Raw genomic sequence first — 26,389 nt, 5'->3', positions numbered from 1 at the left:
ACATGAGTGGGGGCCTGGTGGAGGCTGCCCCTGCACTGCTGGGGGGTGGGGGTGCAGAGAGACATGAGTGGGGGCCTGGTGGAGGCTTCCCCTGGTGGCTGGGGGGTGGGGGTGGTGGGAGACATGGGTGGGGGCCTGGTGGAGGCTGCCCCTGCACTGCTGGGGGGTGGGGGTGGTGGGAGACATGGGTGGGGGCCTGGTGGTGGGTGCCCCTGCACTGCTGGGGGGTGGGGGTGGTGTGAGACATGGGTGGGGACCTGGTGGAGGCTGCCCCTGGTGACTGGGGGTTGGGGGTGGTGGGAGACATGGGTGGGGGGCTGGTGGAGGCTGCCCCTGCACTGCTGGGGGGTGGGGGTGATGGGAGACATGAGTGGGGGCCTGTTGGAGGCTGCCCCTGCACTGCTGGGGGGTGGGGGTGGTGGGAGACATGGGTGGGGGCCTGGTGGAGACTGCCCCTGGTGGCTGGGGGGTGGGGGTGGTGGGAGACATGGGTGGGGGCCTGGTGGAGGCTGCCCCTGCACTGCTGGGGGTGGGGGTGGTGGGAGATATGGGTGGGGGCCTGGTGGAGGCTGCCCCTGCACTCCTCGGGGGTGGGGGTGCAGGGAGACATGAGTGGGGGCCTGGTGGAGGCTGCCCCTGCACTGCTGGGGGGTGGGGGTGATAGGGGAAATGAGTGGGGGCCTGGTGGAGGATGCCCCTGGTGGCTGGGGGGTGGGGGTGGTGTGAGACATGGGTGGGGGCCTGGTGGAGGCTGCCCCTGCACTGCTGGGGGTGGGGGTGGTGGGAGACATGGGTGGGGGCCTGGTGGAGGCTGCCCCTGCACTGCTGGTGGGTGGGGGTGATGGGAGACATGAGTGGGGGCCTGGTGGGGGCTGCCCCTGCACTGCTGGGGGGTGGGGGTGGTGGGAGACATGGGTGGGGGCCTGGTGGAGACTGCCCCTGGTGGCTGGGGGGTGGGGGTGGTGGGAGACATGGGTGGGGGCCTGGTGGAGGCTGCCCCTGCACTGCTGGGGGTGGGGGTGGTGGGAGACATGGATGGGGGCCTGGTGGAGGCTGCCACTGCACTCCTCGGGGGTGGGGGTGCAGGGAGACATGAGCGGGGGCCTGGTGGAGGCTGCCCCTGCACTGCTGGGGGGTGGGGGTGATAGGGGAAATGAGTGGGGGCCTGGTGGAGGATGCCCCTGGTGGCTGGGGGGTGGGGGTGGTGTGAGACATGGGTGGGGGCCTGGTGGAGGCTGCCCCTGCACTGCTGGGGGTGAGGGTGGTGGGAGACATGGGTGGGGGCCTGGTGGAGGCTGCCCCTGCACTGCTGGGGGGTGGGGGTGATGGGAGATATGAGTGGGGGCCTGGTGGGGGCTGCCCCTGCACTGCTGGGGGGTGGGGGTGGTGGGAGACATGGGTGGGGGCCTGGTGGAGGCTGCCCCTGCACTCCTCGGGGGTGGGGGTGCAGGGAGAAATGAGTGGGGGCCTGGTGGAGGCTGCCCCTGCACTGCTGGGGGGTGGGGGTGATAGGGGAAATGAGTGGTGGCCTGGTGGAGGATGCCCCTGGTAGCTGGGGGGTGGGGGTGGTGTGAGACATGGGTGGGGGCCTGGTGGAGGCTGCCCCTGCACTGCTGGGGGGTGGGGGTGATAGGGGAAATGAGTGGGGGCCTGGTGGAGGATGCCCCTGGTGGCTGGGGGGTGGGGGTGGTGTGAGACATGGGTGGGTTCCTGGTGGAGGCTGCCCCTGCACTGCTGGGGGTGGGGGTGGTGTGAGACATGGGTGGGGGCCTGGTGGAGGCTGCCCCTTCACTGCTGGGGGGTGGGGGTGGTGGGAGACATGGGTGGGGGCCTGGTGGAGGCTGCCCCTGGTGGCTGGGGGGTGAGGGTGGTGGGAGACATGGGTGGGGCCTGCTGGCAGGTGCCCCACAGTGCTGGGGGGTGGGGCTGGTGGGGAACATGGTTGTACATGGGTGGGGGCCTGCTGGCAGGTGACCCACAGTGCTGGGGGTGGGGGTGGTGGGAGACATGGGTGGGGGCCTGGTGGAGGCTGCCCCTGGTGGCTGGGGGGTGGGGGTGGTGGGAGATATGAGTGGGGGACTGGTGGAGGCTGCCCCTGCACTGCTGGGGGGTGGGGGTGCTGGGAGACATGAGTGGGGGCCTGGTGGAGGCTGCCCCTGGTGGCTGGGGGGTGGGGATGATGGGAGACATGAGTGGGGGCCTGGTGGAGGCTGCCCCTGCACTGCTGGGGTGTGGGGGTGGTGGGAGACATGGGTGGGGGCCTGGTGGAGGCTGCCCCTGGTGACTGGGGGGGTGGGGGTGGTGGGAGACATGGGTGGGGGCCTGGTGGAGGCTGCCCCTGCACTGCTGGGGGGTGGGGGTGATGGGAGACATGAGTGGGGGCCTGGTGGAGGCTGCCCCTGCACTGCTGGGGGTGGGGGTGGTGGGTGACATGGGTGGGGGCCTGGTGGAGGCTGCCCCTGCACTCCTCGGGGGTGGGGGTGCAGGGAGACATGAGTGGGGGCCTGGTGGAGGCTGCCCCTGCACTGCTGGGGGGTGGGGGTGATAGGAGAAATGAGTGGGGGCCTGGTGGAGACTGCCCCTGGTGGCTGGGGGGTGGGGGTGGTGGGAGACATGGGTGGGGGCCTGGTGGAGGCTGCCCCTGCACTGCTGGGGGTGGGGGTGGTGGGAGACATGGGTGGGGGCCTGGTGGAGGCTGCCCCTGCACTCCTCGGGGGTGGGGGTGCAGGGAGACATGAGCGGGGGCCTGGTGGAGGCTGCCCCTGCACTGCTGGGGGGTGGGGGTGATAGGGGAAATGAGTGGGGGCCTGGTGGAGGATGCCCCTGGTGGCTGGGGGGTGGGGGTGGTGTGAGACATGGGTGGGGGCCTGGTGGAGGCTGCCCCTGCACTGCTGGGGGTGGGGGTGGTGGGAGACATGGGTGGGGGCCTGGTGGAGGCTGCCCCTGCACTGCTGGGGGGTGGGGGTGATGGGAGATATGAGTGGGGGCCTGGTGGGGGCTGCCCCTGCACTGCTGGGGGGTGGGGGTGGTGGGAGACATGGGTGGGGGCCTGGTGGAGGCTGCCCCTGCACTCCTCGGGGGTGGGGGTGCAGGGAGAAATGAGTGGGGGCCTGGTGGAGGCTGCCCCTGCACTGCTGGGGGGTGGGGGTGATAGGGGAAATGAGTGGTGGCCTGGTGGAGGATGCCCCTGGTAGCTGGGGGGTGGGGGTGGTGTGAGGCATGGGTGGGGGCCTGGTGGAGGCTGCCCCTGCACTGCTGGGGGGTGGGGGTGATAGGGGAAATGAGTGGGGGCCTGGTGGAGGATGCCCCTGGTGGCTGGGGGGTGGGGGTGGTGTGAGACATGGGTGGGGTCCTGGTGGAGGCTGCCCCTGCACTGCTGGGGGTGGGGGTGGTGTGAGACATGGGTGGGGGCCTGGTGGAGGCTGCCCCTTCACTGCTGGGGGGTGGGGGTGGTGGGAGACATGGGTGGGGGCCTGGTGGAGGCTGCCCCTGGTGGCTGGGGGGTGAGGGTGGTGGGAGACATGGGTGGGGCCTGCTGGCAGGTGCCTCACAGTGCTGGGGGGTGGGGCTGGTGGGGAACATGGTTGTACATGGGTGGGGGCCTGCTGGCAGGTGACCCACAGTGCTGGGGGTGGGGGTGGTGGGAGACATGGGTGGGGGCCTGGTGGAGGCTGCCCCTGGTGGCTGGGGGGTGGGGGTGGTGGGAGATATGAGTGGGGGACTGGTGGAGGCTGCCCTTGCACTGCTGGGGGGTGGGGGTGCTGGGAGACATGAGTGGGGGCCTGGTGGAGGCTGCCCCTGGTGGCTGGGGGGTGGGGATGATGGGAGACATGAGTGGGGGCCTGGTGGAGGCTGCCCCTGCACTGCTGGGGTGTGGGGGTGGTGGGAGACATGGGTGGGGGCCTGGTGGAGGCTGCCCCTGGTGACTGAGGGGGTGGGGGTGGTGGGAGACATGGGTGGGGGCCTGGTGGAGGCTGCCCCTGCACTGCTGGGGGGTGGGGGTGATGGGAGACATGAGTGGGGGCCTGGTGGAGGCTGCCCCTGCACTGCTGGGGGTGGGGGTGGTGGGTGACATGGGTGGGGGCCTGGTGGAGGCTGCCCCTGCACTCCTCGGGGGTGGGGGTGCAGGGAGACATGAGTGGGGGCCTGGTGGAGGCTGCCCCTGCACTGCTGGGGGGTGGGGGTGATAGGAGAAATGAGTGGGGGCCTGGTGGAGGATGCCCCTGGTGGCTGGGGGGTGGGGGTGGTGTGAGACATGGGTGGGGGCCTGGTGGAGGCTGCCCCTGCACTGCTGGGGGGTGGGGGTGATGGGAGACATGAGTGGGGATGGTGGAGGCTGCCCCTGGTGGCTGGGGGGTGGGGGTGCAGGGAGACATGAGTGGGGGCCTGGTGGAGGCTGCCCCTGCACTGCTGGGAGGTGGGGGTGATAGGGGAAATGAGTGGGGGCCTGGTGGAGGATGCCCCTGGTGGCTGGGGGGTGGGGGTGATGAGAGACATGAGTTGGACATGAGTGGGGGCCTGGTGGAGGCTGCCCCTGCACTGCTGGGGGTGGGGGTGATGGGAGACATGAGTTGGACATGGGTGGGGGGCTGGTGGAGGCTGCCCCTGCACTGCTGGGGGTGGGGGTGATGAGAGACATGAGTTGGACATGAGTGGGGGCCTGGTGGAGGCTGCCCCTGCACTGCTGGGGGTGGGGGTGATGGGAGACATGAGTTGGACATGAGTGGGGGCCTGGTGGAGGCTGCCCCTGCACTGCTGGGGGGTGGGGGTGCAGGGAGACATGAGTGGGGGCCTGGTGGAGGCTGCCCCTGGTGGCTGGGGGGTGGGGGTGATAGGGGAAATGAGTGGGGGCCTGGTGGAGGATGCCCCTGGTGGCTGGGGGGTGGGGGTGGTGTGAGACATGGGTGGGGGCCTGGTGGAGGCTGCCCCTGCACTGCTGGGGGGTGGGGGTGATAGGGGAAATGAGTGGGGGCCTGGTGGAGGATGCCCCTGGTGGCTGGGGGGTGGGGGTGGTGTGAGACATGGGTGGGGTCCTGGTGGAGGCTGCCCCTGCACTGCTGGGGGTTGGGGTGGTGTGAGACATGGGTGGGGGCCTGGTGGAGGCTGCCCCTTCACTGCTGGGGGGTGGGGGTGGTGGGAGACATGGGTGGGGGCCTGGTGGAGGCTGCCCCTGGTGGCTGGGGGGTGAGGGTGGTGGGAGACATGGGTGGGGCCTGCTGGCAGGTGCCCCACAGTGCTGGGGGGTGGGGCTGGTGGGGAACATGGTTGTACATGGGTGGGGGCCTGCTGGCAGGTGACCCACAGTGCTGGGGGTGGGGGTGGTGGGAGACATGGGTGGGGGCCTGGTGGAGGCTGCCCCTGGTGGCTGGGGGGTGGGGGCGGTGGGAGATATGAGTGGGGGACTGGTGGAGGCTGCCCCTGCACTGCTGGGGGGTGGGGGTGCTGGGAGACATGAGTGGGGGCCTGGTGGAGGCTGCCCCTGGTGGCTGGGGGGTGGGGATGATGGGAGACATGAGTGGGGGCCTGGTGGAGGCTGCCCCTGCACTGCTGGGGTGTGGGGGTGGTGGGAGACATGGGTGGGGGCCTGGTGGAGGCTGCCCCTGGTGACTGGGGGGGTGGGGGTGGTGGGAGACATGGGTGGGGGCCTGGTGGAGGCTGCCCCTGCACTGCTGGGGGGTGGGGGTGATGGGAGACATGAGTGGGGGCCTGGTGGAGGCTGCCCCTGCACTGCTGGGGGTGGGGGTGGTGGGTGACATGGGTGGGGGCCTGGTGGAGGCTGCCCCTGCACTCCTCGGGGGTGGGGGTGCAGGGAGACATGAGTGGGGGCCTGGTGGAGGCTGCCCCTGCACTGCTGGGGGGTGGGGGTGATAGGAGAAATGAGTGGGGGCCTGGTGGAGACTGCCCCTGGTGGCTGGGGGGTGGGGGTGGTGGGAGACATGGGTGGGGGCCTGGTGGAGGCTGCCCCTGCACTGCTGGGGGTGGGGGTGGTGGGAGACATGGGTGGGGGCCTGGTGGAGGCTGCCCCTGCACTCCTCGGGGGTGGGGGTGCAGGGAGACATGAGCGGGGGCCTGGTGGAGGCTGCCCCTGCACTGCTGGGGGTTGGGGGTGATAGGGGAAATGAGTGGGGGCCTGGTGGAGGATGCCCCTGGTGGCTGGGGGGTGGGGGTGGTGTGAGACATGGGTGGGGGCCTGGTGGAGGCTGCCCCTGCACTGCTGGGGGTGGGGGTGGTGGGAGACATGGGTGGGGGCCTGGTGGAGGCTGCCCCTGCACTGCTGGGGGGTGGGGGTGATGGGAGATATGAGTGGGGGCCTGGTGGGGGCTGCCCCTGCACTGCTGGGGGGTGGGGGTGGTGGGAGACATGGGTGGGGGCCTGGTGGAGGCTGCCCCTGCACTCCTCGGGGGTGGGGGTGCAGGGAGAAATGAGTGGGGGCCTGGTGGAGGCTGCCCCTGCACTGCTGGGGGGTGGGGGTGATAGGGGAAATGAGTGGTGGCCTGGTGGAGGATGCCCCTGGTAGCTGGGGGGTGGGGGTGGTGTGAGACATGGGTGGGGGCCTGGTGGAGGCTGCCCCTGCACTGCTGGGGGGTGGGGGTGATAGGGGAAATGAGTGGGGGCCTGGTGGAGGATGCCCCTGGTGGCTGGGGGGTGGGGGTGGTGTGAGACATGGGTGGGGTCCTGGTGGAGGCTGCCCCTGCACTGCTGGGGGTGGGGGTGGTGTGAGACATGGGTGGGGGCCTGGTGGAGGCTGCCCCTTTACTGCTGGGGGGTGGGGGTGGTGGGAGACATGGGTGGGGGCCTGGTGGAGGCTGCCCCTGGTGGCTGGGGGGTGAGGGTGGTGGGAGACATGGGTGGGGCCTGCTGGCAGGTGCCCCACAGTGCTGGGGGGTGGGGCTGGTGGGGAACATGGTTGTACATGGGTGGGGGCCTGCTGGCAGGTGACCCACAGTGCTGGGGGTGGGGGTGGTGGGAGACATGGGTGGGGGCCTGGTGGAGGCTGCCCCTGGTGGCTGGGGGGTGGGGGTGGTGGGAGATATGAGTGGGGGACTGGTGGAGGCTGCCCCTGCACTGCTGGGGGGTGGGGGTGCTGGGAGACATGAGTGGGGGCCTGGTGGAGGCTGCCCCTGGTGGCTGGGGGGTGGGGATGATGGGAGACATGAGTGGGGGCCTGGTGGAGGCTGCCCCTGCACTGCTGGGGTGTGGGGGTGGTGGGAGACATGGGTGGGGGCCTGGTGGAGGCTGCCCCTGGTGACTGGGGGGGTGGGGGTGGTGGGAGACATGGGTGGGGGCCTGGTGGAGGCTGCCCCTGCACTGCTGGGGGGTGGGGGTGATGGGAGACATGAGTGGGGGCCTGGTGGAGGCTGCCCCTGCACTGCTGGGGGTGGGGGTGGTGGGTGACATGGGTGGGGGCCTGGTGGAGGCTGCCCCTGCACTCCTCGGGGGTGGGGGTGCAGGGAGACATGAGTGGGGGCCTGGTGGAGGCTGCCCCTGCACTGCTGGGGGGTGGGGGTGATAGGAGAAATGAGTGGGGGCCTGGTGGAGACTGCCCCTGGTGGCTGGGGGGTGGGGGTGGTGGGAGACATGGGTGGGGGCCTGGTGGAGGCTGCCCCTGCACTGCTGGGGGTGGGGGTGGTGGGAGACATGGGTGGGGGCCTGGTGGAGGCTGCCCCTGCACTCCTCGGGGGTGGGGGTGCAGGGAGACATGAGCGGGGGCCTGGTGGAGGCTGCCCCTGCACTGCTGGGGGGTGGGGGTGATAGGGGAAATGAGTGGGGGCCTGGTGGAGGATGCCCCTGGTGGCTGGGGGGTGGGGGTGGTGTGAGACATGGGTGGGGGCCTGGTGGAGGCTGCCCCTGCACTGCTGGGGGTGGGGGTGGTGGGAGACATGGGTGGGGGCCTGGTGGAGGCTGCCCCTGCACTGCTGGGGGGTGGGGGTGATGGGAGATATGAGTGGGGGCCTGGTGGGGGCTGCCCCTGCACTGCTGGGGGGTGGGGGTGGTGGGAGACATTGGTGGGGGCCTGGTGGAGGCTGCCCCTGCACTCCTCGGGGGTGGGGGTGCAGGGAGAAATGAGTGGGGGCCTGGTGGAGGCTGCCCCTGCACTGCTGGGGGGTGGGGGTGATAGGGGAAATGAGTGGTGGCCTGGTGGAGGATGCCCCTGGTAGCTGGGGGGTGGGGGTGGTGTGAGGCATGGGTGGGGGCCTGGTGGAGGCTGCCCCTGCACTGCTGGGGGGTGGGGGTGATAGGGGAAATGAGTGGGGGCCTGGTGGAGGATGCCCCTGGTGGCTGGGGGGTGGGGGTGGTGTGAGACATGGGTGGGGTCCTGGTGGAGGCTGCCCCTGCACTGCTGGGGGTGGGGGTGGTGTGAGACATGGGTGGGGGCCTGGTGGAGGCTGCCCCTTCACTGCTGGGGGGTGGGGGTGGTGGGAGACATGGGTGGGGGCCTGGTGGAGGCTGCCCCTGGTGGCTGGGGGGTGAGGGTGGTGGGAGACATGGGTGGGGCCTGCTGGCAGGTGCCCCACAGTGCTGGGGGGTGGGGCTGGTGGGGAACATGGTTGTACATGGGTGGGGGCCTGCTGGCAGGTGACCCACAGTGCTGGGGGTGGGGGTGGTGGGAGACATGGGTGGGGGCCTGGTGGAGGCTGCCCCTGGTGGCTGGGGGGTGGGGGTGGTGGGAGATATGAGTGGGGGACTGGTGGAGGCTGCCCCTGCACTGCTGGGGGGTGGGGGTGCTGGGAGACATGAGTGGGGGCCTGGTGGAGGCTGCCCCTGGTGGCTGGGGGGTGGGGATGATGGGAGACATGAGTGGGGGCCTGGTGGAGGCTGCCCCTGCACTGCTGGGGTGTGGGGGTGGTGGGAGACATGGGTGGGGGCCTGGTGGAGGCTGACCCTGGTGACTGAGGGGGTGGGGGTGGTGGGAGACATGAGTGGGGGCCTGGTGGAGGCTGCCCCTGCACTGCTGGGGGTGGGGGTGGTGGGTGACATGGGTGGAGGCCTGGTGGAGGCTGCCCCTGCACTCCTCGGGGGTGGGGGTGCAGGGAGACATGAGTGGGGGCCTGGTGGAGGCTGCCCCTGCACTGCTGGGGGGTGGGGGTGATAGGAGAAATGAGTGGGGGCCTGGTGGAGGATGCCCCTGGTGGCTGGGGGGTGGGGGTGGTGTGAGACATGGGTGGGGGCCTGGTGGAGGCTGCCCCTGCACTGCTGGGGGGTGGGGGTGATGGGAGACATGAGTGGGGATGGTGGAGGCTGCCCCTGGTGGCTGGGGGGTGGGGGTGCAGGGAGACATGAGTGGGGGCCTGGTGGAGGCTGCCCCTGCACTGCTGGGAGGTGGGGGTGATAGGGGAAATGAGTGGGGGCCTGGTGGAGGATGCCCCTGGTGGCTGGGGGGTGGGGGTGGTGTGAGACATGGGTGGGGGGCTGGTGGAGGCTGCCCCTGCACTGCTGGGGGTGGGGGTGATGAGAGACATGAGTTGGACATGAGTGGGGGCCTGGTGGAGGCTGCCCCTGCACTGCTGGGGGTGGGGGTGATGGGAGACATGAGTTGGACATGAGTGGGGGCCTGGTGGAGGCTGCCCCTGCACTGCTGGGGGGTGGGGGTGCAGGGAGACATGAGTGGGGGCCTGGTGGAGGCTGCCCCTGGTGGCTGGGGGGTGGGGGTGATAGGGGAAATGAGTGGGGGCCTGGTGGAGGATGCCCCTGGTGGCTGGGGGGTGGGGGTGATGGGAGACATGAGTGGGGGCCTGGGTGAGGCTGCCCCTGCACTGCTGGGGGGTGGGGGTGGTGGGAGACATGGGTGGGGACCTGATGGAGGCTGCCCCTGCACTGCTGGGGGGTGGGGGGGTGGGAGACATGGGTGGGGGCCTGGTGGAGGCTGCCCCTGGTGACTGGGGGAGTGGGGGTGGTGGGAGACATGGGTGGGGGCCTGGTGGAGGGTGCCCCTGGTGGCTGGGGGTGCAGGGGGACATGCGTTGGTGGGCAGTAGTGCAAGTTGACATGTGGGTTGGCTGGTGGGCATGGCCATGGTGGATGGGGTGCCTGCATGACATGTGCTGGGTAGGCCCCTGTGGTGTGAGCCACCTGCAGGGGCCGTGGAGGGTGTAGAGGGAACACCTGGGAGGACCCACACGTGCAAATCACGTGTGCTGCTCCCCGCGCACCCCTGTAATACACGTACCCTGATGATATCGCGTGTGGAACTTCCCGCGCACCCCTGTAATACATGTACCCTGATGGAATTGCATGTGGAACTTCCCGCGCACCCCTGGAATGCACGTACCCTGCTGATGTTGCGTGGGATACTTCCCCCGCACCCTGAAATACACGTACCCTGATGAGATTGCGTGTGTGACTTCCCGCGCACCGCAGAAATACACGTACCCCGCTCAATCGCGTGTGTAACTTCCCGCGCACCCCCGAAATACACGTACCCCGCTCAATCGCGTGTGTAACTACGCGCGCACCCCCGATATACACGTACCCCGCTCAATTGCGTGTGTAACTTCCCGTGAACCCCCGAAATACATGTACCCCGCTCAATCGCGTGTGTAACTTCCTGCGCACCCCCGAAATACACGTACCCCGCTCAATCGCGTGTGTAACTACCCGCGCACCCCCGATATACACGTACCCCGCTCAATCGCGTGTGTAACTTCCCGCGCACCCCTGAAATACACGTACCACGCTCATACGCGTGTGTCACTTCCCGCGCGCCCCCGAAATACACGTACCCCGCTCGATCGCGTGTGTTGCTTCCCGCGCACCCCCGCAATACACGTGCCCCGCTCGCACAGGCCCAATTGCTGTATGTTGCCACTTTTGTGATGCACTGGGACTCTACCGCCTGCCTTCGTGTGGCGGACGTGTTTCAGCTTGTGGGTGTCTTTGGCTGTGCGTGGCTTTGCCCTATTCGATTCCATGAATACGTGTGGTTCGAGTGCGTGTGGGCGTTCCGTCTGCTTCCCTGCAGTACATCCCCAGTTACGCCCTTATTCTCGCGCGTTGTTCCCCATTCCGCGCGTTACGCCCCGTGTCCCGCCCACTTTCTGGTGTATGCGCCGAGGTTGTGCGCTTTCACTGTGCGCGTTGCGCACGCCTTTCGGGATGTTGCAGTGACTTGTGCGCCATGCACGGGTTTGGCGCACATCCCGAGGTGAACACGCGCAGGGACTTCCATGAATCGCACGCGTGCGCGTGCGCCTGTTTCTTTGCGCTTGCGCCTGCTTGCGCCTGCTTGCGCAACGATTTTCGGCGCACGTTTGTTCCATGAATCGGCCCCTTAGTCTTTTAACCTTAAAAAAAAACACAGTCCTCTTAAAGATATCTGCATTTTTCTCTGGTTATTGGCAGCAGCTACTGCGGTGGCACGAGGCAATCCTCCTGTCACGCACAGAGATAGAAAAACAGAGAGACAAAGAGAGATCGAGAAACACAGAAAGAGAGAGCTGCATGGGCATACGTCACACCCGGTAGCGTTAATCATTATAATATTATCAAACTCACATCCTGATGATTGAATACCCAATGGTTAGAGCAGAAAAGTTAGTATGTGCAGAAAACTAGAGTGGCTGCAAAATGACTAAAATAATACGTGCTCTTCATTGGAAGCAACGTTTGCCCTTGTGTCTCAATATTCTTATTCAGGTTGGGAGTCTGAAACACACCTTTGCTTATCCTTAGGATGAGACCAAAAGCATTAGTTATATTACTTCAGTAATGCTGTTCAGTGCAGGCACCTTACATGGTCCAAACGTGCAAGAGGCGGAAGGTGAAACAGAAGTTGCAAAATGTTTTCGGGTTAGGATAGGACAGTTAGGTTAGACAAGCGATAGCACGGGAGCTAGTGAGGCTGGATTAGGTGCTGGGAAAGTACATCTTGAGGCTTTGGGGGTCATTACGAGTGTGGCGGTAAGGGGTTAACAGCACCAGTAAGGATGCTGGTGCCATTAACCCCTTACTGCCGCATTACGAGGTCCCTTAGCGGGTCCCACTAAGACCGGCTGGTAAAACCAGCTGTCCTTAGCGGGAGCCGCTAAGGGACCAGGGAGCTAATAACTGGCCCGTTATTAACGGGCCAGTTATTAGCTCCCTACCCTTTCCCATTGAGCCCTATGGGGGCTCGAATGGGAATGGGGAAGGGTATTTTGAATGGGGACTTATCGGGTCCTCCAAAGTTGGAATGACCCGGTAAGTCCCCATTCAGGGAACACGGATCCGGACACGACTTTGGAGGCAGCCATGGCGCTAATAGCACCATGGCTACCTCCAAACTCGTAATGACCCCCTTTGTTTGTGAAGTGGTGATGGAAGGTGCAGTGCCGATGTGAAGTGGTACAGTGTTCCATGCTCTAGGGTGCCCCCTTAGTAAATACGGCTTTCTGTACTCATGTCACTTTGCAGAGTGGACTGTGTTGAAGATGCTGGATAGCGTGACTGCAAATGAAAATACTTATTTAAAAATAAATGTATGAACTGCAATCTACAAAAAATCATTTGAAACAAACGCATACATCAGGAACTATTGTGATGTCAGCAGACCCACTACAACAAAAGGGTATTTGTCCACAGTAGATGACAAGGCCAAAAATCAGCCCTTCCTGTCATATAAAGGTACCCAGACATTTTTACTAAATGAGCACCAGTCAAATATGGGATGAATGAATAGAGCATGTTATAGGAATTTACACATTGGATCGAGGACTACAGTATTTCTGCTTTATACTTTGTAGCACTGAGAAAAAACATTATGAAATAAAATCCTACAGAGGCCTTTATACCCCTAATTAAGGGACACCATAAAACACAGAAATGTGCAAAGAAATGACTTTAAATGCTACACTTGTGAATGAAACAGCAATTTTGGGATAGAAAGTAAAATGGTATGTTATATGACTCCAGCCACAGTGCTGGTGAGATGGTTTATATCCTTGGGTCTGCGATGGCTGATATTCTGATATGGGAATAGAATATTTATATGAAAGTATCAGAGAAAAAAAGCACTATTCTAACACACACGCACACACATCACATATAATACCAAGATGAGACTAGCATCATTTGATACACTGGAATGCGAGCAATCTGGAAAGCCAACTGGGAACGTAGTCACGTGTGTAGAAAATACTGCACATGGGAATCACAATTGTTGAATGTTAACATCTTCACAATGACATTACATCAAATAGGAGGGAAACTGGGTTAGAAGTTACTCCCATTAGACTGCCTTCCTCATTAATATGCCCCATGAGCATGACACAGGTTACTTAGTTTGAGGTCACTTTTGGAAACACTGTCGAATCACATAGAATAACCAATCAAAATAGAGAAATGATGCACACTTCTGAAGGGAGTTGTTTCTAAACTACAAACGTTCAAACCCATAGATGGAAGGGGAATCACTCACCGATGAACTGACTGACTGTCAGAAGGAAATAGAAAGAACAACTCACAATAACAGAAGGGAGAATAGAATAGTTTGCTTTCCTTTGGACACACTTGGATTTCTGGCAGACCATTGTGAGTGGTTTATTTGATATTCAACCCAGAACTTCCTCAGTGAAAAGGAAGCAAACAGGCCTGATACATAAGGAAAGACACCAGTAGGTGGAGGGAAGCTGACCTGTCTTACTGACTGGTTCACGCTGGATACGAGAAGGGTGAAATTAAACCAGTCCTTGAAAGGGTTCCCACCTGTCTTTAAGACAACCAACATAAATTACTTTTTTAAGTAAAATGCCAAGGGGGAAAATAATGATATGGGGCATTATAAGATAAAGGGGAATCAATTAAATCTTAGCCTCACTTATTTGTAAATGTACTGAGGGAAGGGGTATTGCAACTGACTGTACATCCTGGAAAATTAGTAAATATTTTAGAAGTGTACATGCTTCTGGAAATTTTGGGTATGAAAAATAGACACATATGGTGTGTATATTGAGAGAACCCTGACTCCTTTTCTGTGTATTAACCAAGTACAAATCGGAAGCCATATAATATCTCACTTTTCACAAGCCTCGAAGAATAATGTAATTAAAGTAATTCTTTGGTTATGTCACCAAGCAGAGTCCTGTAATAAACTCTGAACCACTCAAGGATATAGAGGATTTTCAACTGCCACCCTGTTTTCCATTTTAAATTGGCCACTGGCAAATGTATACTTTTTACACACTAATGCAATTGAAACACAGTTGTAGGGAATTCAGCAAACATACATGTTCAATATGTTTTTTTTTTCTTTTTTCAAGTGGTTTACACGTGGGAATGTCAAGAAGCATGACTTTTAAATGAGATTTCTAGAATGTTGTTTGATATACTGACATGTCTATTGACTAAGAGGGAGGCGTTATTTTCAATAAATGAAAAATAGAGATATTAAGATAGGATGTGGTGTACTGATTTAATTTTGTTTACTATAAAATGAAAGTGTTGCCCTGGCTCCTCGTTCACTTGTCAATGCATGTTGAATATGCACTCAGGGTAAACCAAATGTACATATGATGATTGTGTGAGCTTTAAAATGTCCACATTCCAGTAAAATGCAGCTTTGACTATTCAATTAATTGATTTATGATCATTCATCATTGTAGTAATCATTGACACTGCGATGTAATAGAGAATGGAACAGAAGTATATTTGTTCATATTTTAAATTGGTTTGATTATTTCTAGTTTTTAATAAATAGACCTTCTGTGGAATTTGTTGTCCTGAAAGGGAAGGAGATTGTTGAAAATCTATACTATTAAACTGCTCTGTCCCAGGTTCATAAAACATACTTGGTTGAATAAATAAAAATTGTACGCTCTTGATTTGGGTTGGATGGAGAATTCTCCCGAACTAGGTGGAGTCTGATTTAAACTTGCTACAGGGAGATGGGTTTCATTTTGTCATGATAAAATGACAAGGATAAGAAAATGATGTCAATCTGAAGACCTGAAGGAAGCACTCTTTCTACATTGTGTCAGTAGCAGTCTGATGGCATCCATGACATTAGGATGAGAATTTGAAAGAAAGCTATTTCAGCTATAAAGACTTAAAACACTGTAAAGAAAAACATGACCCAAAACCCATATGATAAAAATAATCAAAATGTCAAATAACCACTGCACCGATTTGGAAGGTAAAACAAAGTTTATTACACACAAATGTCTCAAACGGTCCCCCAGAACCAAACTGACATGGCCCTCATCACTTCCCAAGAGATAACAGGTTGTATAGCATGAAACCACACAATTTTCCTACAACGGTCACAACAATTATCCCAAAAACCTCACTGCCTACCACCTGTATGACATGCTAATACCCTCCTATAAACCCAGGACCGATTGGCCACACCTTATCTAAGCCCATTCCCTTAAACATGTGGTCCACTACATCATCTCTATCGAATCCTAGTACATGATTGATGTGCACGTACACCGCTACAATAATAAGTCTTGAAAATCATGTGATATGCACACCTTCTGACCCAGGCACGTTCATAGTAAGGAGGGCATGGTCAACTTTGCTTTGATAAGACACCAGGACTTCTCATTATACCAGACACTGTGGCGGACACAAGCTGCACCCTAAACCTTGTCCTAAATATATTGGCATTGCGTCTTATCCTCCTATCTCAAATCACATCAAGTTCCAGACATGGCTCCCCCCTTATCTCCATTAAATCACAGGTCCCCGGTAATGACGTGACTAGGCCATCAGGCTTGAGTCTGATTATCTGGGATTTCCTTGCTTTGGTTAAGTGTTTACTTGTAATTCAAATAGGGTGACTGCTCTTTGGGCAAGGGTAGTAGTGCTCTAAATCTTTGCTTGGCCTGTTGTCATCACAAACCCTTTTATCCTGTTCTCATGAATTTGTCCTTCAAAGGGCGCATCCTTACTTTCCCACCCCACATCTAAACTTTCCTCACCAGCACCTTTGAACTCTTTAGCTGGATACCTGGATAGCTGGATGACCTTGACTTCTCTCTTGTGGAATGGAAAGAGGATTTGTCTTGGGACTGAGCTAAACAGAGCCACAGCTCCACATCAGGGCCTTCATTCTGCTCATTGTGTAATAGGACTAGATATCCAATATGGCAGCACTCTTGCCATGTCGACTAAGTGACCTTGCATTTACTGCATCACCTTACTGACTCCATCTTCTCTCGCCACCTACTTCAACTCCCTTCTCGCACCTTACGCAAGACATATCCTCATGTACTACTTCTAAACATTGTGCCTATAATACACTGCCCTATCTATAAATTCTGCAACCACAACATGAATACATATGCTGCTAATTCCTTGTTGCTATATGATATACATTATGTGTGTCAAACCTAACTGCTAGTGATGTGTGTGCCTTCTGCCGTGCAAAATTCAAACTACTCACACTGAGGCACTTACTAATAGGTGTTTCATAGCCTGAATGTGTTTGACTGGCTGGGATGCAATACGTGCATTTTTTTTTTTTTTTTTCTCCCTCGCAGGATTCTCAAACTTAGGTGGCATTTTTACCTAATACACACTCACTGTCTAATTGTGGTAAACCTGGGCTTGCCGCTCACTTCCTGCCTTTGTGCTCTTGCTTCGTCTGTCTCTCCCCCCCCTTTCCCCCTACTCCATGGTGCTCTCTATCTCGCCTATCTTCTCTAACTGCTTCTCTATTGACTATCCTGCTCTCCTCACTAGATTTGGTAGGAAAAAGTTTAAAAAGGACATCCTGGTCTCCAACCCAGGCCTCCCTATCGCTGACACCTACACTAGTGCCTGCTCCAAGGAAACTCTTACTGACATCCTCTTTTTCGTGCCCTCGCCTGACCTATGGACCCTTCATATGGTCTCTGTGCTCTCTCCTTTCTCCTCTTCTCCCATTAATGGTGGCACCCATTGGGATGTCCTCTTGGCCTCCTTCCTCTCCTCTAAGGCCATCATTAATGTCTATGCTAATGGGACTGTCCTGGTCCAAGGCCCTCAGGCCAACCTTCACCTCTTTGATAGACGCTTCCCACGCCTTATCAACTTCCTTTCCTCTCCTGCTGTCCCCCCTCATCTGTCCTCGGCTACCTTGCCTCTACCCTCCCTCCCTGCCCCCTCTCTTGCTCCTTCTTCACCTCCCTCTTCTACACCTCCGCAAGGCGTACCTCTGATCTGTACCCCTCCCCGGAAATCCTTCAAGGATGGCAACCTTCTCCACATTGCCACACTCAACGCTCGCTCTGCCATCAGGCATTCCTCTGATATCTGTCACCTTCTTGAGGAACTGGACCTTGACGTCCTCGGTCTTACTGAGACATGGTTCACGGCCAGCTCTGTCACCAGCTTTGACACACTCCTACCTGATGGCTACAAGATCCTCTCCTTGCCCAGACCCAACCGTGCAAGGGGGGGTAGCCCTTATCTTCCCTGAGTGGATTCCTGCCACTGTCACTCCTACGCAGACCTACTCCTCTTTTGAATGTCTTGTTTGCCGACTCTCTCTCTCTCCTAGCCATTCCCTTACCGTGGCTACTATCTATCGGCCACCTGGTCAAATTTCCTCCTTCCTCTCTGAGTGGGCTGACCTCTCCTCCTCACTCCTGTCCTCTACCACTCAACTCCTCTTTCTTGGTGACTTCAACATCCACCTAGATACCTCCTGTCCCCCCACTGGACTCTTTCGTGACCTCTGCGACTCTCTCTCACTCTCTATTCTCCCGTCTGGGCCTACTCATTCTGCAGGGCACACTCTTGATGCTCTGATCTCTTCTGACCTTCCCCTCTCTGTCCCTCTCTCCACTCCTCTCTCCTGGAGTGATCACTTTCTCCTATCCACCCACCTCACCCTCCCTACCCCACAGGCAAAGCCACCCTCATCATTGCCACCCACCTTCTCGGTCATCCGACCCATGAAGCGCATGTCAGTTGCGGCTTTCGCTGCCACCTTCTCGCCCCCCCCACCCCCCTTCGGCTGACTCCCACCCTGACACAGCCCTCTCCTTGCTCCACTCTGCTATATCTGATACTCTTGATATCCTTGCCCCTGTCATGAAAATCCGCCTGAAGCCCAAAGCCAAATGTAACTCCTGGTATGATTCGGATCTCGTCACCCTAAAACGCAAGTGCAGGGTGGCAGAGAGGAAATGGCGTGCTTCATGTTCATCCTCTGACAAACTGGCCTGCCGCCTGCTCCAAAGGCAATACCGTCTCTCTGTTCTCACCAAGAAGAGAGCCATTATCCAAGCAGCATCTAACAACTCGGCTGAACTCTTTAAAATCTGCAAGGAGCTTGCCAACCCTGCTGCAGTCTCTACCTCTCCTGTCCCCTCCCAGGCCCTCTGCACTGCACTGGCCTCCCACTTCATCTCTAAAACTCAGGACATCCTGTCCTCACTCTCCTCCTATCACCTCCCCCCCTCTCTTCCCTGCTCTTCCTCTGGCCCTTCTGCAGCCACCCCTCCTCCCTCCTTCTCTGCCTTTCCCCTTTTTTCTGCTGACGAGGTTTCCAGACAAGTCCGATCTATGAAAGTCTCGTCTAAACAGATTCACCCCTGTTCCTCCAAAACTATCAAGGACCACATCGACTCCCTGGCTGACTTTTGCAACCACTCCTTCGCCTCTGGAGTCTTCCCATCCCCCCTCAAGCACTCCCTTGTGCACCCTCTCCTTAAGAAACCCTCTGCCGACCCCTCCTGCCCGGCTAACTATCGCCCAATCTCCATCACTCCCTTCCTGGGCAAGCTCCTGGAGAAACTGGCCATCTCCCAGCTTAACCTCCATGCTGAAGCTGTTGATAGTCTCCATGACCATCAATCTGGCTACAGAGCGGCCAGAAGCACGGAAACTGCTCTCCTGAACATCCGTGAGGACCTGCTCTTGAACCTCGACTCCAACACTCCGTGTGTTCTCATTCTGCTCGATCTCTCTTCTGCCTTTGACACTGTCAACCATGCCATCCTGCTCAACCGTCTCCGTGATAACCTGGGTATCACTGGTCAGGCTCTGGCATGGCTGACCTCTTTCCTTTCCAATCGACCCTCCCAGGTCCAACTTGGGTCCTTCCTCTCTGACATCTTTTTCTCCACCTGTGGCGTTCCCCAGGGATCTAATCTCTCTCTCTGGCTGTTCAACCAGTATCTGGCACTCCTTGCCCACCGCATCGCCGCCCTCTGCCCCAACTTTCAGTGCTATGCGGACGATACCCAGCTCATTTTCAGGCTACCCTCGGCCTCCTCCTCTCCCTCCCTCATCTCTGACTGTCTCTCTGCTATCCAGGAATGGTGTGCTGCCAATGACCTCTGCCTTAATGCTAGTAAGACTGAGATCCTACTCATCGGCACACCCACTCCCACCTTCCCTGCAGCTCTCTGGCCGGCCTCTCTTGGCCCTCTTCCTGCTCCTACCTGCAAGGCAAAAAACCTCGGGGTCATCTTCGACTCCATACTCTCCTTCTCTCCTCATATATCTGACGTCTCTAAGAAATCACATTACCAGCTGCACCTCCTCAGAGGTATTCTTCCCTTCCTCTCCTTCCCCCAGAAGCTCACTGTCTCCCGAGCCCTGGTTCTCTCTAAGCTGGACTACTGTAACAGCCTCTATCTTAATCTGCCTGCCTCCACTCTCCGCCCTCTGCAACTCATCCAGAACAGAACTGCGAGACTTGTCCTTGGCCTCAAGCCCAGGGACCGTATCTCTCCAGGATTGAAATCTCTACACTGGCTCCCAGTGGCTGCGAGGATTAAGTTCAAAACCCTCTGCATTGTCCACAAGGCCTTCTGGGGCCTGGGGCCTAAATACCTTCAACTCTCTCTTCCTAAATATCTTCCTTCCCGAGCCCTACGCTCATCCATCTCCAACTCCCTCAGGGTCAGCCGCTTCTCGAAGCAACGAGCTGGGGGTAGATCTCTCTCCGCGGCAGGGGTCTCCCTCTGGAACAGCCTTCCTGCCTCCCTGAAACTTGCAGAGAACCATCTCCGGTTCCGGAAGCACCTCAAAACCTTCCTCTTCACTTCTGCTTTCTCTCTCCCTCTCCCCTGCTAAATTCTTCACCATAACTGCACTGATTCTGCAACTGGGCCACTCTCACCGACCTCGGTCCTGGGCCCAGTCACTCTTCACTTGCACTGCCTCCCTGGCAACCCCTGCACTGCGGGACTGTCTCTGTATCACTACAGCCCCCCCCCCCAGCACTTGTCTGCACTTACCTTGCACTTGCCACCAGCTGGCCCTATTTATTTATTATTTTATTTCTATTCTACTATTTGTACTGCACTCCCCCCCCTTCCCCTTGCACTTTTTCCCTTCCCCCTACCCCTGCACTTGCGCGGTCTGAATGACACCTGGCCTAGTAGGATCGTTGTCTGTCTTCCCCTTGTTCCCCCCTCCCTGCCTCGTCGCGCCTTGAAACACTTGTGTATAGGCGCGTTACAAATGCCTTATCATATCATATCATATCATATCAATATGTCCGATTTAGTTAATACTCCATTAACTAACCCAGCTGCTTCACTTCTTCTATAGTCATCATCTTCGGGTACCCATGCCGTGCACACATCGCGTAAGCATCTCTCACTCTGTGCATATTAATCCAGACTGCATGTCATGAAACAACATGCCATATCTCCTGCTAGATCAGCCCAGTGCTCTACATAATTCTCAGTTTCAGGTGCAGGGGTAGAGGGTAGGTGGAGGGGATGTCAAGGTACCCAGGGGTCAGAACGAACAGTACAATCCCAGCAAAGCTTACCAGTTGCTTTGTTATCTCCAACCTTGTGAGCAGTGTTATGGACCATGACTTCTACCTGACTACCATTTTCCACATACTCACTATATTCAATTTCAAAGATCATAATTAATGACCCTGTGGGATGTATTTACCCATGCATCCGAGCCCTACCTCAAAACTGTACAGTACTGACATGGAAAACATCATGATGGCCAGAGCTTCCCAGAAAATGCACAGGGAAATGCATGAAGAATAGGCTGCCACTCATTTTTGCCGATGTTATGGGCACAGAAGGACACTGCCTAAAACCACCATTGGACTACCCACACAGTAGCCTGAAACCATTGGGAATGGAAATGCTGATTGCCAAAAGCAAACCCATAACTGTTGGGAATTCATTTTCTTAAATCCCAAAAAGGGGTGCAGTACCAGTACTCACCACTATCCAAAAGCCAGCGTTTTAAAACCACCAGATTTTGTAGAAAACTGAATAAATGAACCCAAAGCAGGCCAAAGAAAGACTTACTAAGAGGTGGATCCAATGTAAAGTTATATTCTGAAGTGACTTGAAGGTTTATAACAAGACTGGCTGAGCTGTGGATTTCAGCAGTTTAAGTAAATTTGGACTGAAAGACACTAAAAAATCTAAATGTTTAAAAAGAAATGAGTGACCTACTTTGAGTGTCACATAGGTTGCAATTGTTTAAATGTCATAGTTTTAAACTTAGAATCAGCATCCTAGCTGCATATGTAAAAAAATGTCTTGACTTAAACTGGGGAACAGAAGTGACATTTTATCTGAAACCTGGCTTAAGGAACTGAATTCTGCCTGGCAACTACCCCCATCAGGAGTGAAACTTGAGTCACAGCTGTGTTCCCAGGCCTATCTGCCTTTTGCTGGCCACACTAAGGATATGCCATCTCTCTGATAATTGAATTAAGGGGAGCCCCCACAGAATACAGGAGCTCTGAACAAAGCCCTGTCCTGACCCAGGCAAATGTTTTATTGGCGGGAGTCGTAAATGGAGCTTCCTCTTGGCAGAAGCTGGGAGGGGCAGGGTCTCTGAGCTTGGCAGAAACTGGAAAGACTGGTTTCTGTACCATGTGACATGAAAAGACACACCTCTATAGCCAGAATATGGTTTTAGAAAAAGATGAATAACTCATAGAGCGGACTTGTGAAAATTTTATAAATGACACCATAATTCTTGTGATTTTTCTGCCCACATTTTAAGAGGTTTTTAGAACCGGTGGCATGTTCAGGGGGGTTTTAGCGGAAAAGAGGATATTACTCAAAATGTGTGCATGTGAAAAATCTGACACTTCATCAACTAATGTCCATACTCCTTGCGCACATGTGTGTAAATTTGGGGTAATGTCCGGGATTGCAAACCAGTTAAAAAGTGCAAAATATCGCTATTTCTGAATGCAAGCCCCCAGGAAGAGCAGAGTTTGAACAGGGTATACCTCCTGTGATATGTGATGGGTGCATGTAATTTCAAACCACTGTGTAGCTATGAAATATGTATTTGGTTCAAATCTAGATTTGTGTGCAAGTTGACAGGAGGAGTGGACTTTCTGCAGGCTGTAAAATGACATCACTCTGACACAACCTAGCTCCCCCAATCAGGGGAGAAATGAAAGCTTGGCCAATGATAAGTGGAGAGGGGCTGGCTAGTGATGCTGCTCACACACACCCATTTTCAAAACACATAAAAGCAGAGAGACAGGACAGATAGGGACCTTCAAATCCATTTGCAGCTGGAAGCTCTGCCGGGAAAATCCATACTTTACCTCCATCAACCTTCAGAGACCCAGACCAGACCAGCAGAGTAGAGCTGACCTGTTAGCAGAACCAGAGAGAGCTGACCCAGATCACTGTGAAGTGCAGGGACCAGAGTCCAGTCCAAAACCTGACCAGATCCGTGGCGAGGCATATTTCTAAATATAGTGTGAGTACCTAGAAAACTGTGCAGAACCAATCTCTTAGTTAAAATAATATAATCCAAGCTATTTTAATCTAAGTAGAACTGCCTCCTAACTGTCACCTGTCATTTGTAAAGCTGTCACCTGTGATTTGCTAGTTGCAAGCTGCACTTGTCTTTTTGAACTTTAAAATTTCAATCTGAAAAACGACCTTTATTCAATCGCTCATATCTCCGCGACCGTTTGTGCTAGAGACTTGCAGTAACTTTCATCTGGAAGCTGAGATCCCATTTTGCCGCGATTTGCAAATTTCTCCACGTGTAAAAATCTGCTGCTGCTTGCCTTCCGTTGCAAAAATTCGTTTGCAACCTGACAACCATTATAGAGCATTGTTAAAGTGATCCTGAACTTATTTAAAGCATATACCACTCACCCTGAACCTCTGGAGGGAATTAAAAGCATTTTAACATATTTTCACTCCATTGCCAGCACATATAAAAGCATTTTGCCTGTGTTTTAAACTTCTGTAGTCTAAGTTGCTGGGTGAAATGAATTACATTTGAATTGCATTTCTGAGAATTGTGTGCCTTCCTTCCATTTCCTTGCATTGCATAAAAGGGGGGGTGAATTGTCCAAGAAAGTGATTACATTGTCTTTGCTGAAATCCTATCAAGTTATTTTCTTTACTGCATTTCATTCCACATTGCATCCATTTGAAACCATAAAAGTATTGTTGCTATCTTATCCATTTCATGTCAACTCCTTAGTGATTATCAAGAAGTGTGCTAGTGCCAGATTCTCTGTTGTTAATCTTTATCATATCAGATTAAGTGTGCTATTCAATTATTAATTTATTCTAAAGTGTGATATATATATCTATTGTTTAAACTATCAATTAAACCTTTTAACTTGCAAAACAGAACTACTTCTTGGCTCAGTGGGGTCAGGAGGATTCCAAGAGAGGGGTGTTATATAGGGGTAGTCATCCAGAACGCATGAACTGGACATAAAGATATATCAATAAGGGTTTTCATTCAGTATTCTAGACTAGGCGTTGACTTGGCTGTAGTGCTGAATTGAATCCTCTTACAAATTGGGGGCTCGTCCGGGATGTTTGGGTTAGATCTACCATTTGTGCAGATTAATACAGCGTGCCAGCCGACCAGATACACATATCCGGTCGGATCACCACGCTGTGTTACGCTGTAAAGCACTCCTCATAGGAACGCTCTTAGGAAAAGGTCTGTTTTGCAAAAATAAAATACAAACTTCTGTAAGTCAGGACAGAGACCAATCTCTAGAATGACGACCTTAGTAGACATGAAAATAGCCAGAGAGCACCTCTTACATAAACTATTTGTGAGAGGTGAATGGACTGAACAGGGCCAGGATGCCTGGTTGCAGGCCATCACGCGACAGGTCACTGAAACAGGGTCAGACCTATGGAGAGATCAGGGTCCATTACATGTGGCCCTGAGTGAACTATATATGGCTCCTAAAGCCAAAGATGAACACAATAAGATTGCCAGGATAGCAGCATACCTGTACCTATATATGGGAGACATGCAGGATAAATGCACTGAAAGCCAAGATCTGGCAAATAGGCAACAGATGGCATTAGAGAAGGCCCGATCTGATCTGGCCTCTTCTGAGCAGAGGCTGCAGAGGAGCCAGGAGTCAGAAAATGATAGTAGGCAATATATCATTAAAATAAAAGAGGATATGGGCATCCTACAACAGGAAAAGACAGACCAGGATACCAGATTTCTGGCCCTGCAGAAGGAGCACCAAGACAGTTTGGACTCCTTACTGCAGAACCAGAAAAAGTTGGAGCAACAGATCAATTTCAACAGGGCATGCGCGGAGCAGGTAGTCACCCTGCAAAGCCAGCTAGATCGATAGAAAGAGGAGAGCAATAAACTGATTCTGAAAGACCTGGATACCCAGGCAGAGTTTGATGAGGAGCGCCAAAAAGCTGGTGCCTTTCAACGACAGAGGGACGACCTGGCAGCACAAATGCAGGCTCTTGCATTGCAACAGGGAGCAGGGGCGGATAGAGATGAGGTCCGCTGGGAAAGAGAGACTCCTGACCATAACCTCAGGAGCCCTAACACCAGGGGCCTTCATCTCTCCCAGTCCCTGGACTCTACCACCCCCATGTCCCCTGGCGCACATGAGCACAGGGCCACAGGGATGGCAGATTACTATCCAGCTAAAAGTATGGGGCTCATAGGCCAGTACCACTCAGGAATGGAGGGGTGGGCATCCGGGTATGGGCACCCAAGTACAGTACAGTTCAGTGGGGAACCCCAGGAGAGTAGGCCCCTTAAGGGCATCCTGAAAACCTCTGCCCAGTTAGGTCAGTGGGGGGGGTACCCATCAAATCCTGGCAGCAAGGAGGAATCTGAAGACTCCTCTGAACTGCGCAGGACACAGGAGACCAGGTCCCCACATTCGGCCAGCCATTCCCAGGCTCGCAGAATCCGGGAAAACCTGGAAGAGCAGACAGGAAACTCTGGGAGCAGTGCCTCTGAGTCAGAGGATGAATGGACAAGGGTTACCCGAACCAAAAAGGCCAATAAGGCAAAAAGGGCCTTGCTTAAGGACCCCTTAAAGCAGATTAAGGCGATCAGGAGCGTCATCACGCCTTACCATAAGAACCCTAAGTATTCTGTTTGGGAGCACTTAGAGTTGTTTGAGCAAATGATGGAGACTTTCCATTTGAAGGACAGCCAAAGCTGTATTCAATATGTAAAGTGGACCTTCTCCCCGGAATACTCCAGTTTCTTTGCGGGGCTGGAGGACCAAAATCATTTAAGATGGTCCACCTATAAGGCGGCCATCTTGAAACATTTTTCTGTTCACAGAAATCCTCAAGAGGCTCGCAAGGCAGCCTACAATTTGCAATGTGGGGAGGATCAGGCCCCACAAGAATTTGTGCAAGAACTGAAACGTGCTTTTGCGCAGACCACCAGAAGGGTGCGCACAGACAGTAGAGAATTCATTAATACATTTTTTCAGGCCTTGCCCAAATACATAATGACCCAGCTCGTGAGGGATTTTCATGAGAAAAGATCTTTAGACTGGGTCATTGAACAGGCTACCCGGATCTATGAGGTGCAGAAACCGGTAGATAGAAAAAGTAATGCCCAGAAAAACCCCAAAGCCAACAGCACCCCTGCTGCTGCCAAGGTGGCAGAGGTAAAGGTCACCCCCGTTTTGGATTTGGAGATGGGGGGGCCTAAAAACCTACCTGCACCTAATAATGCTAGGCCCAGAAGGTCCTCGGGCCAGTCACAGACAGGGAGCCAGGGAGGCAGCCCCACAAATGGGGTCCCTCGCTCTCGTGATTATGTAAGTCCCCGTTACAAGGGAAATCGACCCATCCTGGGTTATGTGTGGACTCCTCCAGCCCAAGGGGGGGGATCCAGCCAAGCACCTAACCCAGGGAACTTCCCTCCCAACTTCCCACAGGAGGGCAGAAATTCTCCAAATCCTGGGCAGAACTTTTTCCCCAGGTATCCACCCAATTTCCAACCCCAAAATCATCCATCCTTCTTTCCCCAATTCCCTGAGCCCAGACAACCTAATCCGGGAGAGGGGAGGCCAAGGGTGGAGGGGTACCCAAATCTTCCCAATCCGGGGTATTACCAGAGAAGGGACAGCTACCCTTCCCGGGATCAGCCCAGGGGTGAAAACAGGGCCCCGTATCAGCCTGAGCGGGTTTCCCAGTTAGAGCGCCAGGTTCAAAACATGGCGCAGGATCTGGGTCACATACTGAGGGCTCAGCAG

Source organism: Ambystoma mexicanum, chromosome 6p (genome assembly GCF_040938575.1).
Source record: "Ambystoma mexicanum isolate Mex_15411 chromosome 6p, UKY_AmexF1_1, whole genome shotgun sequence".
Lineage (NCBI taxonomy): Eukaryota > Metazoa > Chordata > Amphibia > Caudata > Ambystomatidae > Ambystoma > Ambystoma mexicanum.
The sequence above is the reverse complement of the archived record's forward strand: the minus strand, read 5'-3'. Positions refer to the sequence as shown.